The sequence below is a fragment of the Saccopteryx bilineata genome, chromosome 2, assembly GCF_036850765.1.
Source record: "Saccopteryx bilineata isolate mSacBil1 chromosome 2, mSacBil1_pri_phased_curated, whole genome shotgun sequence".
In the NCBI taxonomy this organism is placed as follows: domain Eukaryota; kingdom Metazoa; phylum Chordata; class Mammalia; order Chiroptera; family Emballonuridae; genus Saccopteryx; species Saccopteryx bilineata.
The window spans coordinates 64,008,768-64,024,995 of NC_089491.1; the positions used below are offsets into that span (position 1 = coordinate 64,008,768).

The window sequence follows — 16,228 nt, forward strand, 5'->3', positions numbered from 1 at the left end:
GAGGAAAATTCAGTTCATTGAAGGTCTTGGTTAAAATAGAAGTTGAATGTTTATAATTCCATACCCTTCCACTCACCCAATTCTCATCCATACAAAACTATAGTTGAGAATTTTACTTCAGGATATTCAAACATTGCATTCCCTTAACTAGGACAGGGATCATTGAAAGCTAAATCACTTAAATTGACCTATCTGAAAATACAGCACGTCTGAGGTAACAGTTATTGTGAGAAATGACTAAATCTTTCCTTTTTTTTTTTTTCACAGCTGAGCCAGTGCTGAATAAAGATTCTCTGTTGTCACACATTTTGTGAGGACTAGGACGTCTGTGAAACTGAGACAAGCTGGCTGGCTCACTGATAGTTCTGGTGAGAGAGCTGGGTGCCAGCGTCATCCGCGTGTTACCTCGCCACAGGAAAGCACCCTCCTATGAGAAACATTCGCCACCTGATATACCCTAATTTGGACACAGATCTTTTAAAGGGTTTCATGTGGAATTAGACAGACCTCACTATGTTCTCAGACAATCAGGTTATTACTCAATGACACAGAGGGAATTCACTCAGGCCTGTGTACAAATGGGCTTCTCAGGGAAATGGCAACGACAAACATGCAGAGGGAAGATTTAAAGGACCAATGTTTCCAAAATAAGTACAGTATCTTCAGCCCTGGTGGGGTAGCTCAGTTGGCAAGAGCATCATCTCGACATGTCAAGGTTGTGGGTTTGATCCCTGGTCAGGGCACATACAAGAATCAACCAATGACGGCATGAATGAATGGAAAAACAGATCAATGTTTCTTTTTCTCTGTCTCTATCCCTTCCTCTCTCTCTAAAAATCAATATATAAAAAATAATTTAAAGTGTCTTTGAGCCAGTCAGTGTGTAGAAAAAATACAGATAACACTCCATTCTAGAAATCCCAGTTGAAAGCCAAGGCTCTGTGTTCCCTGCCACTCCTCCATAGTCTGGCCTTGTCAAAAAACTTCGTTTGTAGAGGCAAGAAATGAGGGGGGGGGGGGGAAAGAGAGAGAAATAAGTAAACCCCTAATTCCTACTTCCCCTTTTAGTCAGAGCCCACGATAGTTGAAAAACGGAAGAGCTGAACCTATAAAAAAAATCCAGGCGTTTCTTAAGCCACTCACCCATATTATCTACCCCACTCGGTTCTTCTTCTGTTTGACTAGTTTCACTAAAGACAGAAGATCCACAGTCAGTCTCCATTCCCTTCCTCTTGTGTGGTGGCAGTGATGCAGAGCCACCCCTGGGAATCCAAAAGAATTTGGAATTCAGATGGAGTTGTTTTCAGAGAGAAAAGACAGGGGAAAAGATATAAGAATGTAAGCAAATCCTGTGAAATCATTTATACAGGAATTTCTGTTTTCAAAGTGCATGGGAGTTTAAATATGTGAAGAATGCATGTGGAAGCTGAGTAGCCAGAGCTGTAGACTGTACCACTGAACAATTTAGTATCACCCCTCTTCTGAAAATGCAGCTTTCTTTGCCTGCTCTGCGCAAAGTGAGCTCTTCCTTTGGGAAAAAATTGCTAGATGGCAGGCACACTGCTTCTTATTCATATGGAGGTTCATTCAAATTTTTATACAGATAAAATTGACGTAAAATTTACCATTTTAGAGTATACAATTCTGTGATTTTTCAATGTATCACTTATTTCATAACATTTCTGTCACCCCAGCAAGAAATTGTGTAATTGTTAGCAATCTCTACACCCCCATTCCTTGACAAGCACTCGTCTGCTTTCTGTCTCTATAGATTTGCCTATTCACACAATATGTCACCTTCCTTGTGTCTGGCTTCTTTCATTTAACATAATGTTTTCAAGTCTCATCTATGCTATAACATGTATCAGTGCTGCATTCCTTTTATTTTTATTTAATAATATTTCATTTTATGAATATACTACTTTTTTTCCACATTTTTGTTTGTTCAGTTGATGAACATTGGCATTGTTTCCACTTTTTGGCTATTACAAATAATGTTGCTGTGAGCATTCACGTACACATTTTTGTGACAGTATTTGATTTCAGTTCTCTTGGATATATATCCTGGAGTGAAACTGTTTGCATAGTATTCTATGTTTAGCTTTTTGATGAACTGCCAAGCTGTTTTCCACAGAAGTTACATCATTTTCTACTCCCACCAGTAATAAATGAGGGTGCCAATTGCTTTTACATCCTCACCAGTACTTATTTTTTGTCTTTGAGTGTAGCCATTCTCGTAGACACGAAGTGACATCTCATTGTGGTTTTGATTTGCATTTCCCCAATGACTAAGTGGTGTTAGTGTGTTTTTAATTTTGAACTACCTTTAGGCTTACAGAAAAGTTTCAAAAGTAACACAGAGAGATGTCATATGTTTTTGGGTCAAATTATGAACTATATATTTTATTCCATTGGCCTATAGTATTTGTCTACTCATTCAGGTATCTTATCACCTTACTCTAATTATAGGAGCTTTATATTATATTATTTTTTTAATGTGTAGTAGTGCTAGTTCCTCCTTATAGGTGTTATTTTTCAATGCTTCCTAGTGATTCTTGCATGTTTGTTTCTCCACGAGAACTTTAGTATCAACTTGTCTATAAAATAACTTGTTGGTATTTTTATCAGAGTTGCACTGAATTCATAAATTAACTTAGGGGGAATTGACTCTTTTAAAATGTTGTCATCCTAGCCACGAACAGGAAATAGATTTCCAGTTGTACCAGTATGCTTTTCTGTCTTTCAGAAACATTTCAAAATTGTCCTTATATGGGTTTTGCCCATTTCTGGTTAAAATATTTCTAAGCATTTAATATTCATTGCTGCTGTTGTAAATGGGATGTTCTTTACCATTATGTCCTCTGTTTGCTGTTTTATATATGAAGGCTATTGATTCTGTATGTTAATTTTATATCCTGCTACTTTACTGAATTTTTTTGTTGTTTGAGTTAGTTTTATCATTGATAACCCTGGATTTTTCAAAGAGGACTCAGATAATTTTCAACTAAAGTTTATTTTACTTCTTCTTTTGCCATTCTTATGCCTCTAATGATCTCTTCTGTCTAATTACATTGGTTAATACACTTAGTACAATGTTTAATTCTTGCTTTGTTTCTGATCTTAATAAAAATACCTATCAATAGATGTAGAAAATGCATTGATAAAATCCATCCCCATTTATGGTAAAAACTCTCAGCAAAGTGGGATACAGGGGACATACATCAATGTAATAAAGGTCATACATGACAAATCCACAGCCAACATGATACTCAATAAGCAAAAGTTACAAGTGTTTCCATTAAGACTGAGAACAAGACAGGGATGTCTGCTTTCACCACTCTTATTAAACATAGTTCTGGAAGTCCTAGCCACAGCAATCAGACAAGAAGAAAAAATAAAAGGTACCCATATTGAAAGAAAGAAGCAAAACTGTCATTATTTGAGGATGACATGATACTGTCTATAGAAAATCCTATAAATATCATCAAAACTACTATAACTGGTTAATAAATTAATTAATATATCAGGGTACAAAATAAATATCCAGAAGTCAGTTGCAAGTTTATACACCAATAATGAACTACTAGAAAGGGAAACTAAGAAAAAAATACCATTCACAATTGCTTTAAAAAAAAGTCTTAAGAATAAATTTAACTAAGGATGTAAAATACCTGAACTTGGAAAATTATGACACTGAAGAAAGAAATTGAAGAGGATACAAATAAGTAGAAGCATTCACCATGTTCATGGATAAGAAGAATTAGCATCTTTAAAATGTCTGTACTACCAAGAGTTATCTATAGATTCAAGACAATTCTTATCAAGATACCAATGGTATATTTCACAGAACTAGAACAAATATTCCAAAAATTTATATGGAATCAGAAAAGACCCTGAATATCAACAACAATCTTGAAAAAGAACAAAGTTGGAGGAATCATGCTACCTGATATCAAACTATACTATGATGCCACAATAATCAAAACAGCATGGGCCCTGGCCGGTTGGCTCAGCGGTAGAGCGTCAGCCTGGCATGCGGGGGACCCGGGTTTGATTCCCGGCCAGGGCACACAGGAGAAGCGCCCATTTGCTTCTCCACCCCCCCTTCCTCTCTGTCTCTCTCTTCCCCTCCCACAGCCAAGGCTCCATTGGAGCAAGGATGGCCCGGGCACTGGGGATGGCTCCTTGGCCTCTGCCCCAGGCGCTAGAGTGGCTCTGATCATGGCAGAGCGATGCCCCGGAGGGGCAGAGCATCACCCCCTGGTGGGCAGAGCGTTGCCCCTGGTGGGCGTGCTGGGTGGATCCCGGTCGGGCGCATGCGGGAGTCTGTCTGACTGTCTCTCCCCATTTCCAGCTTAAGAAAAATACCCCCCCCAAAAAACAACAACAACAACAAAAACCCCAGCATGGTACTGGTATAAAAGCAGACATACAGATCATTGGAACAGAATAGAGCCCAGAAATAAACTCATGCCTTTATGGTCAATTAATAATTGACAAAAAAAGCAAAAACATACAATGGGATAATGATAGTTTATTTAATAAATGGTGTTGGGAAAATTGGACAGAAAGAGAGAGAGAGAGAGAGAGAGAGAGAGAGAGAGAAAGAAAGAAAGAAAGAAAGAAAAAGAAAGGACATCACCTTCTTACACTATACATAAGAATAAACTCAAAGTGGATTAAATACTTAAATGTTAGACTTAAAACCATAAAAATTCTAGAAGAAAATATAAGCAGTAAAATCTTAGACATTTCTCACAGCACTATTTTTTTTTCTGATATATCTCCTCAGACAAGGAAAACAGAAGAAAAAAAAACAAATGAAACTATATCAAAATAAAGAGTTTTTGCAAAGCAAAGGAAACCATCAAAAAAATGAGAAGACAATGCACTGAAGGGGAGAATGTATTTGTCAATGATACATCTGATAAGGGGTTAATATCTAAAATTTATAAAGAACTTATAAAACTCAACACCAAAACACAAACAAACAATTCTATTTTCAAAGTGGGCAAATGAGTCTGACCAGTGGTGGTGCAGTAGATAGAGCATCAACCTGGGATGCTGAGGTCCCAGTTCAAAATGCCTAGGTTGCAGGCTTGAGCATGGGTTCATCAAATGATCTCACAGTTGCTGACTTGAGTTCAAAAGTCACTGGCATGACCCCAAGGTCGCAGGCTGGAAGAAGGGGTCACTGGCTTGGCCTGAGTCCCCTCCCATCCCAGTCAAGGCATGTATAAGAAGCAATCAATGAACAATTAAAGTGATGCAACTATCAGTTGATGTTTCTCATATTTCTCTCTTCCTGTCTGTCTCTCTCCCTGTCCCTTTCTCTGTCTCTCTCTCTCTATCTCTCTCTCAAAAAAGAAAGAAAAATGGCAAAGGACCTGGATAGACATACAGACGGCCAATAGATATATGAAAAGATGCTTCAACATCACTAATCATTGGGGAAATGCAAATTAAAACCACAATGAAATTCACCTCACAGCTGTCATAATGGCTATCAAAATAAGTCAACAAACAGTAAGTGTTGATGAAGGTATGCAGAAAAGGGAAACCTCTTTTGCACTGTTGGTAGGAATGAAGATTGTTGCAGCCACTGTAGAAAGCAGTATAGAGCTACCTAAAAAATTTAAAAATGAAACTGCCTTATGACTCAGTGGTTCCACTTCTGGAAATTTACCAAAGAAACCCAAAACACTAATTTGAAAAAATTTATGCACCCCTAAATTCATTGCAGCATTATTTACAATAGCCAAGATTTGGAAACATTTCAAATGTCCATCAGTAGATGACTGGATAAAAAAAGCTGCAGTACATTTACACAATGGAATACTACTCAGCAGTGAAAACAAGAAGGAAATCTTTCCTATTGAGACAGCATGGATGGACCTGGAGAGTATTATGCTAAGTGAAATAAGCTTGTCTGAGAAAAGAAATTTCCATGATTTCACTTATATGAGGAATCTAATGAACAAAATGAGCTAACAAGAAAAATAGAAACAGACTCAGAGGTATAGAGCAAGTTGACAGCTCCTGGATTGGGAGCTGGGTGGAGGGAATGGATGGATTGAACAAAAAAGAAAAAGAAAGGAAAAACTCATGGATTTGGACAACAGTGTGATGATTGCCAGGGAGAGGAAGGGTGGGGGATAAGTGATGATGGACAGAGACTTGATGTGGTATAGTAAACACAATGTAGTGTATAGATGATGTGTTGTAGAATTGTGTACCTGAAACCTGTATAATTTTGTTAATCAGTGTCACTTCAATTTAAGAAAGAGAAAATAGGTTTAGCATTTCCCCATTGAATAGAATACTAGCTTTAGGACTAAGGTATATATATTTTACTATGTTGAGAAACTAGCCCTCAATTACTAGTTCCTTGAGTGTTTTTATCAAGAATGGGTGATGACTTGCCTGGCGACCAGGGAGCGAGGTGTGTTGAAAAGACCACCTTATCTCCCAGGTGGAAAGGAAAGAGGGAGGGACAGACTGTGAGGGGCTAAGGAATGCAGGAGACGACCTAAAAAAAGCTGACTCATCTGTGCTGGAGGCAGCCATAGCTGGGGGAGGGACTGATCCTTCCCCACAAAACAGTACTGAATTGCTTCCAGATCAGAGATCTCCGGACATCTCTCCAGCTCCAATCAGTGTAACAAGACACAGCTGAAAACAAGAAGTGGGGAGGAGGGGCAGTAACTCAGGTCTCCATGGAAATCTGAGATACACCTCCCCCTACTGACACTGAGCTGAGAAAACACCCTGCCTCCAGAGAGATTAGTTGGTGGAAGAGGCCTTCAGAGTCTCAGATTACACCCATCACATTCCTGGATACAGTTTCAAGGAAGCCTCCTGCTGAGATCAGTAAACAAGACTATCACCTGTTAAGAAAACAAACAAATCAAGACTACAAAGCTGCCCAAATCCAAAAGTGGATTACAAATAATAGCTGATACCAACTCAAGAAGATCTAGAAATAACACAACTGAAAACTGGAGGTAGACAACACCAAGCCTAGACTCAACCAACTCTACAAACAAAACACCCAAACACAGACAATGAGAAGACAAAAGGTGCAATCCAAATAAAACCACAAGAGAAATATCTTCAGGAGATGAACTAAGTGATATGGAAATAATCAAACTTCCAGTTGCAGAGTTCAAAATAATGATTTTAAGGATACTTAGGGATCTTAGAACAACAATGGATGGTCATTATGTACACCTAAATGAAGAAATAGCAAGTATAAAAAAGAATTAGTTGGAGATGACAAATACAATATCAGAAATAAAGACCACAATAGAAGGAATTAAAAACAGGATAGATAGAGCTGAGGATTGAATCAGTGAGTTGTAGGACAACTGGAATGAAGCCATGAAAGCAGAGAAGAAAAAAGAAAGAGACTCAAAAAGTCTGAGGAAACTCTTAGAGAGCTCTGTGACAACATGAAGAGAAATAACATCCGCATCATAGGGGTTCCTGAAGAAGAAGAAAAAGAACAAGGGATAGAGACTTTGTTCAATCATATCATAGCTGAAAACTTCCCTAAATTAACACAGGAGAAACTCTCACAAGTTTAAGAAGCACAGAGGACTCCATTAAAGAGAAACCCAAAGAAACCTACACCAAGACACACCATAATGAAAATACCAAAGCTAAGCAATAAAGAGAAAATACTAAAAGCTGCAAGAGAAAAAAAAGCTATCACCTACAAAGGAGCCCCCATAAGGATGACATCCGACTTCTCAACAGAACACTTGAGGCCAAAAGGGAATGGCAAGAAATATTCAAAGTAATGCAGAACAAGAACCTACAACCAAGACTACTTTATCCAGCAAGGCTATTGTTTAGAATCTAAGGAGAAATAGAAAGCTTCCCAGACAAAAAACAACTCAAGGAATTCATTACAACCAAACCAATGCTGCAGGAAATGTTAAGGAGCCTGTTGTAAACAGATCAAAGTGGGAAAAGAATATAGCAAAAAAGGAATACAGCTTTAAAGAATAAAATGGCAATAAACAACTACATATCAATAATAACCTTAAATGTAAATGGATTAAATGATCAAATCAGAAGATATAGGGTAGCTGCGTGGATAAGAAAACAGGACCCATACATATGCTGTCTACAAGAGATACACTTTACAACAAAAGATACACATAGATTGAAGGTAAAAGGATGGAAAAAAACATTTCATGCAATTAGAAATGAAAAAAAAAAGCTGGGGTAGCAATACTTATATCAGAAAAATTGGACTTTAAAACAAAGGATATAGTAAGAGATAAAGAAGGCCACTACATAATGATAAAGGAAGTAATCCAACAGGAAGATATAACTATTATAAATATCTATGCACCTAATATAGGAGCACCTAAATATATAAAGCAGATTTTGATAGATTTAAAGGGTGAGATCAACAGCAATACTACAATTGTAGGGGATTTCAATACCCCACTAACATCACTAGATAGATCCTCAAGAAAGAAAATTAACAAAGAAACAGCAGACTTATTGGAAACAATAGATCAACTCAATTTAATAGATATCTTCAGAAGCTTTCACCCTAAAGCAGCAGAATATACATTCTTTTCAAGTGCTCATGGTACATTCTCTAGGATAGACCACATGTTAGGGCACAAAAGTGGTCTCAACAAATTTAAGAAGATTGAAATCATATCAAGGACTTTCTCTAATCAAAACAGCATGAAACTAGAAATGAACCACAACAGAAAAGTTCAAAAATTCTCAAACACATGGAAACTAAATAGCAAGTTGTTAAATAATGAATGGATTAAGAATGAGATCAAAGAAGAAATGAAAAAATTCCTAGAAATGAATGACAATACAACTCAAAATTTATGGGACACAGCAAAAGCAGTACTGAGAGGAAAATTCATAGCACTACAGGCGCACTTTAAGAAGCTAGAAAAAGCTGAAATAAACAACTTAACCCTGCATCTAAAAGAACTAGAAAAAGAACAGCAAGTAAAGCCCAAATGTAGTAGAAGGAAGGAAATAATAAAAATCAGAGCAGAAATAAATGACATAGAGGCTAAAGAAATAATAGAGAGGATCAATGAAACTAGGAGCTGGTTCTTTGAAAAGGTAAATAAGAGTGATGAACCTTTAACTAGAATCACCAAGAAAAAGAGAGGACTCAAATAAATAAAATTAGAAATGAGAGTGGAGAAATAACAACTGACACAACAGAGATACAAAATATTGTAAGAAAATACTATGAAAAAGTGTATGCCAAAAAACTAGACAACCTAGATGAAATGAACAAATTCCTTGAAACATACAATCTTCCAAAAATGAATCTGGAAGAATCAGAAAACCTAAACAGACTGATTACACCAAATGAGATCGAAAGATTTATCAAAAAACTCCCAACAAAGAAAAGTCCGGGGCCTGATGGCTTCACAAGTGAATTCTACCAAATATTCAAAGAAGAACTAACTCCTATCCTTCTCAAGCTATTTCAAAAAATTCAAGAGGAAGGAAGACTTCCAAGTTCCTTTTATGAGGCGAGCATAATTCTGATTCCAAAACCAGGCAAAGACAACACAAAGAAAGAAAATTATAGGCCAATATCCCTGATGAACTTAGATGCAAAAATTCTCAACAAAATATTAGCAAACCGGATCCAACAATATATGGAAAAAATCATGCACCATGATCAAGTGGGATTTATTCTTGGGATGCAAGGCTGGTACAATATTCATAAATCAATCAATGTGATTCATCACATAAACAAAAGGAAGGAGAAAAACCACATGATAATTTCAATAGATGCAGAGAAAGCATTTGATAAAAATCCAGCACCCATTCCTGATCAAAACTCTCAGCAAAATGGGAATACAGGGAACATACCTCAACATGATAAAAGCCATCTATGACAAACCCACAGCCAACATCATACTCAATGGGCAAAAATTAAAAGCAATCCCCTTAAGACCAGGAACAAGGCAGGGGTGCCCCCTTTCACCACTCTTATTTAACATAGTCCTGGAAGTCCTAGCCACAGCAATCAGACAAGAAGAAAGAAAAGGCATTCAAGTTGGAAAAGAAGAAGTAAAACTATCATTATTTGCAGATGATATGATATTGTATATAGAAAACCCTAAAGTCTTAGTAAAAAAAACTACTGGACCTGATTAACAAATTTAGCAAAGTGGCAGGATGTAAAATCAATACTCAGAAATCAGAGGCATTTTTATACTCCAACAAAGAACAGTCAGAAAGAGAAATTAAGGAAACAATCCCCTTCACTATTACAACCAAAAAAATAAAGTACCTAGGAGTAAACTTAACCAAGGAGACTAAAGACTTGTACTCAGAAAATTACAAAACATTGATAAAAGAAATCAAGGAAGATACAAACAAGTGGAAGCATATACCGTGCTCATGGTTAGGAAGAATAAACATCATTAAAATGTCTATATTACCCAAAGCAATCTATAAATTCACTGCAATACCAATTAAAATACCAATGATATACTTCAAAGATATAGATCACATATTCCAAAAATTTATATGGAACCAAAAAAGAACACGAATAGCCTCAGCAATCTTTAAAAAGATGAATAAAGTGGGAGGTATCACACTTCCTGATATCAAGTTATACTACAAGGCCATTGTACTCAAAACAGCCTGGAACTGGCATTAGAACAGGCATATAGATCAATGGAACAGAACAGAGAACCCAGAAATAAACCCACAGCTCTATGGACAACTGATATTTGACAAAGGAGGTAAGGAAATACAATGGAGTAAAGACAGCATCTTTAACAAATGGTGTTGGGAAAATTGGACAGCTACCTGCAAAAAATGAAACTAGATCACCAGTTTACACCACTCACAAAAATAAACTCAAAATGGATAAAAGACTTGAATGTAGGCCGTGAAACCATAAGCATCTTAGAAGAAAACATAGGCAGTAAGCTCTCCGACATCTCTCGGAGCAATATATTTGCTGATTTATCTCCACGGGCAAGTGAAATAAGACAGGATAAACAAATGGGACTATATCAAACTAAAAAGCTTTTGCACAGCTAAAGACAATAAGAACAGAATACAAAGACAAACTACAGAATGGGAGAACATATTTGACATTATGTGTGATAAGGGGTTAATAACCAAAATTTATAAAGAACTTGTAAATCTCAACACCAGGAAGACAAACAATCCAATCAAAAAATGGGAAAAAGAAATGAATAGACACTTCTCCAAAGAGGACATACAGATGGCCAATAGGCATATGAAAAAATGCTCAACATCACTAATCATTAGACAAATGCAAATTAAAACCTCAATGAGATATCACTTCACACCAGCCAGAATGGCGCTCATCAACAAAACAACACATAACAAATGCTGGCGAGGATGTGGAGAAAAGGGAACCCTCCTGCCCTGCTGGTGGGAATGCAGACTGGTGCAGCCACTGTAGAAAACAGTATGGAGATTCCTCAAAACACTGAAAATCAAACTGCCTTTTGACCCAGCTATCCCACTTTTAGGAATATACCCCAAGAACACCATAGAACTGTTCCAGAAGGAGAAATGCACCCCCATGTTTGTGGCAGCATTGTTCACAATAGCGAAGATCTGAAAACAGCCCAAGTGTCCGTCAGAGGACGAGTAAATTAAAAAGCTTTGGTACATATATACTATGGAATACTACTCAGCCATAAGAAATGATGATATCAGATCATTTACAATAACATGGATCGACCTTGATAACATTATACGGAGTGAAATAAGTAAATCAGAAAAAACTAAGAACTATATGAATCCATACATAGATGGGACATAAAAATGAGACTCAGAGACATGAACAAGAATGTGATGGCAACAGGGGTGGGGGGGGGTAGGGGGAGGGAGGATAGGGCGAGGAAGGAGAGAGGGGGTGGGGGAGGGGAGGGGCACAAAGAAAACCAGGTAGAAGGTGACAGAAGACAATTTGACTTTGGGGGAGGGGTATACAGCACAATCAAAAGTCAAAATAATCTGGAGATGTTTTCTCTCAACATATGTACCCTGATTTATCAATGTCACTGCATTAAATTTAATAAGGCCCTGGCCGGTTGGCTCAGTGGTAGAGCGTCAGCCTGTTGTGCAGAAGTCCCAGGTTCGATTCCCGGCCAGGGTACACAGGAGAAGCGCCCATCTGCTTCTCCACCCCTCCCCCTCTCTTTCCTCTCTGTCTCTCTCTTCCCCTCCCGCAGCCGAGGCTCCACTGGAGCAAGGATGGCCCGGGCGCTGGGGATGGCTCCTTGGCCTCTGCCCCAGGCGCTAGAGTGGCTCTGATCGCGACAGAGCGACGCCCCGGAGGGGGCAGAGCATCGCCCCCTGGTGGGCAGAGCATCACCCCCTGCTGGGCATGCCGGGTGAATCCCGGTCGGGCGCATGCGGGAGTCTGTCTGACTGTCTCTCCCCGTTTCTAGCTTCAGAAAAAATACAAAAAAAAAACCCCCAAAAACAAAAAACAACAACAACAAAAAAGCAGTTGTACATATGCACAATAGAATAAAAAAAAAAAGGATGGATGATGAATTTGGTCAAAGGTTTCCAGTATGTATAGAAATTGTTCATACTTTGAATATATTTTACTTATTATATTTAATGTGGTGTTGGATTATGTTTGCTAATATTTTATTTGTTGGTTGCCTTAACTTCTCCCATTCCTTTATAAAGATTCCAATCAATATATTTTTTTCAATCCCAGATAGGATGAAAATATTTTATTTAGAAGTTTGACATTAATATTCATTAGTAATATTGGCCTGTGGATTTTTTTCTTTTTTCTCTCTTTTTTTCTTTTTTAAGTGAGAAGAGGGGAGATAGTGAGACAGATTCCTACATGTGATCCAACCGGGATCCACCTGACAATCCCATCTGGGGCTATTGCTCGAATCAACAGAGCTATTTTTAGCACCTGAGGCTGGTACGCTGGGACCAGCCAAACTACCTTCATTGCCCAGGGTCGAGGCTAAAACTAACTGAGCCACTGGCTGCAAGAGGGGAAGAGGCAGAGAAGAGGAAAAGAGAAGAGGAGAGAATCAGATGATCATTTCTCCTGTGTGCCCTGACTAGGGATCAAACTTAGGATATCCATATGCCAGGCTGATTCTCTATCCACTGAGCCAACCAACCAGAGCTGTATAGTCTTTATATAATTTATATATATTGTTATACTTGCTTTATAAAATTAGACATTGTTTCTTTCTTTTCAATGTTCTAGACAAATTTACAGAATATTAGAATAATCTAGTTTTGGATGATTTAGTAGAAATCAGTTATGAACCCAACAGGGCATGGTAACATTTTGGTGTGGGTTAATTTTTTATTAATGCTTGTTATCTCTTCTGTATAAATTAGTCTGTTTAAACTTTTAAATCTAATAGCATAAAATTTGGTAATCTGAATTTCCTTAAGAAACAATTTTATCAAGATTTTCAAATTTGTTTGCAAGGAGATCTTCAAAATAGTTTCTTATAATTTTTTTTAATTTTTTTCTGTGTCAATGGTTAAATAATGACCTCATCATTTTAATTTGTATGTTTGTTTGTTGTTGTTTTTTCTGAAGTGAGAAGCGGGGAGGCAGAGAGACAGACTCCTACATGCGTCCAACCAGGATCCACCCAGCATGCCCACCGGTGGACAATTCTCTGCCCATCTGACCATTGCTCCGTTGCAACCAGAGCCATTCTAGCACCTGAGGCAGAGGTCATGGAGCCATCCTCAGCACCCAGGCCAACTTTGCTCCAATGGAGCCTTGGCTGTGGGAGGGGAAGAGAGAGACAGAGAGGAAGGAGAGGGGGAGGGGTGGAGAAGCAGATGGGCGCTTCTCCTATATGCCCTGCCCGGGAATCGAACCCAGGATTTCCATACACCAGGCCAGTGCTCTACCATTGAGCCAACCGGCCAGGGCCTGTATGTTTGTTCTTAATTCCTTGATCAAGTTAGCTAGTGGGTTGTCTATTTTGTTGATGTTTTTAAAATTACAATTTTGATTTGTTAATTAGATCTATTACTTTTCTCTTCCTTGGGTATTCCATCTCAGCCCTAGGGTATGTGGTTGTTTTTTATATCTGCTGTTTCTATATTCTTTAGAGATTTTACTTCTTACTAGCCAATTCCTCATCACCTATTCTCTTTGTAGGTAATAATTTTTTACATTAAACTTTTCCCGTTCAAATTAATTGTGTGGTTTCTGTCTCCTAATTAGAAACTGACTGATAAATTTACCAATCTTGGAATTGTATTCTTTTTCCACCCACTCAGCTACCAGCTTACTCCAACTTTACCAAGTCTAGATAAATGAAGTGATTTTATAATATATGTTGATCTTCAAGTCTTTAGACCGGGCTCCCTCTAATTGATCTTGCATGATGACATCAGGTTATTGTCTCTAAAATGCTATTAATCTCATCGTACCGGTGCTCAATTTAAAAGCCCTCAATCAGTACACCACCTTAAATGTGAAGTTTACACTGACGGAATGCAGGCCTATGTTCTCATCCCTTCTTAACTCTTGTTAATCAAATTTCTTGTCCCCTTTCTCTCTCCCTTTCATTTGTATTTCAGACACAATGAAAAAAATTGAGGTTCCTTATGCAATTGGATTACTTCTCTCTCCTCTTTTAACCATTGTTAATTTGCCCCTGTCCATATAATTTTTCTCTGATTCCTGTCTATTTGGTAAATATCTACTTATTCCTCAAGACTCAATTCAAGAATTCATCTTTATTTGTTTAGGTCTATCTTTATCTCTCAGCAGTGTTGCATGGACAAGGCTATAGTCCAGGCTTTGGCGTGGTGTCCTACCAGTATTACAAGGAGGCCTGAACACATTTATCACCCTACTCCTCACGTAAATTGTAGTGATATGTGTCCTATTATAGGTATAGGTTAATGTGAGACACTCTGACTTTAGAAACAAGCTTTATGCAATTTTTTTTTAGATTTTATTTATTGATTTTTAGAGAGAGGAGAGGAGAGAGAAAGAGGAGGGAGAAGCTGGAAGCATGAACTTGTAGTACTTGCTTCCAGTATGTGCCTTGACTGGGCAAGCCCAGGGTTTTGAACTTGATGACCTCAGTATTCCAGGTCAACACTCTATTCACTGTGCTACCACAAGTTAGGCACTTCATGCAATGTTTTAAAAAGCTTATGTCAGTCCTAGTAATTATCTTAAAACCATCCAACTATCTATTTATTATACTTCTTATAATAAATGCAAAGAATAATTCTTTACAGAGTGTAATTTGAGGGTCTGATTTAAATAACACCCCAAGTAACCATTCCCAAAAGGATTTACTTGATTCCTTGTCCCCACATTCTAATGTGAGAACCCCCACAGTTATCAATCCTCCTTTGGGTTATTTGCAATTGCTTCTAAAGTCCCTTCCTAAAATATACATAAGGCACTTAGGATTAGTGACAAATTTGCATATAGGCTATGGTTTTATTTATTAGATCAGCTAGATCACTCATTTACTCATTCAACAAGTATGTTCTGAGAGCTTACTCACTATACTAGGTCATTTATACAAACCAAGAACAGCACAATGGCATAGGTTATTTGAGGGTGAGAGAAGGGAAGAAAGAGATCACAAAATGTCTAGAGCTAGGGGTCTTATCAGAGAGGACAGGACATGTATGCCTGGTTAGCTTGATTAGGGACCCAAGGGAGAAAGTTTTCAGATTGGGCTAAAGATAAATAATATGAGCTCAGTTTGGCAATGAGACATGTCTGAGGATATTGCATAAATGGTACTGACATTCACAATTATGTGAGTACTTATGTTCCCAACAGAATATTAATGTGTTAGATATTTCTTTAATTCTTCTCTTACATGGTGGTTATTGTGATGCCCATTCTTTTGATGAGAGAATCGAGATTCAGAAAAGATGTGATTCACCATATCCAAGAAGCTATCAGATGGTAGAATGGGGAGTCCAATCTAATTCTGTCTTCAGAGTCTGCACTCTGTCCACTCTGTAATATCCTCCTCTTGTGGGTTTGAATTAGAAAAACATCTCCTTCACCTAACGTTTTGACATTAAAAAAAAACAAAAAACTGCATAGACTTCAGTGGTCTTTTGAAAAGAACAAATACAGCAAGGAACTCTGATATTACTTAGATTTATCATGGTTTTGCCCTCCTCTGTTTTGTTTTCTGAGGTAAAACTAAGAAGACACTAACAGATTACTCAA

The 16,228-nt window shown here is 37.7% G+C and overlaps 1 non-coding gene across 1 annotated transcript; it reads left to right on the top strand.

Annotated features, from left to right (window-relative positions):
• Nucleotides 1-12,081: 12,081 nt before the first annotated feature.
• Nucleotides 12,082-12,157, top strand: TRNAN-GUU (transfer RNA asparagine (anticodon GUU)). The gene has a single exon. It is a non-coding gene; the product is annotated as a tRNA-Asn (tRNA).
• The last annotated feature ends 4,071 nt before the right edge of the window (nucleotides 12,158-16,228 follow it).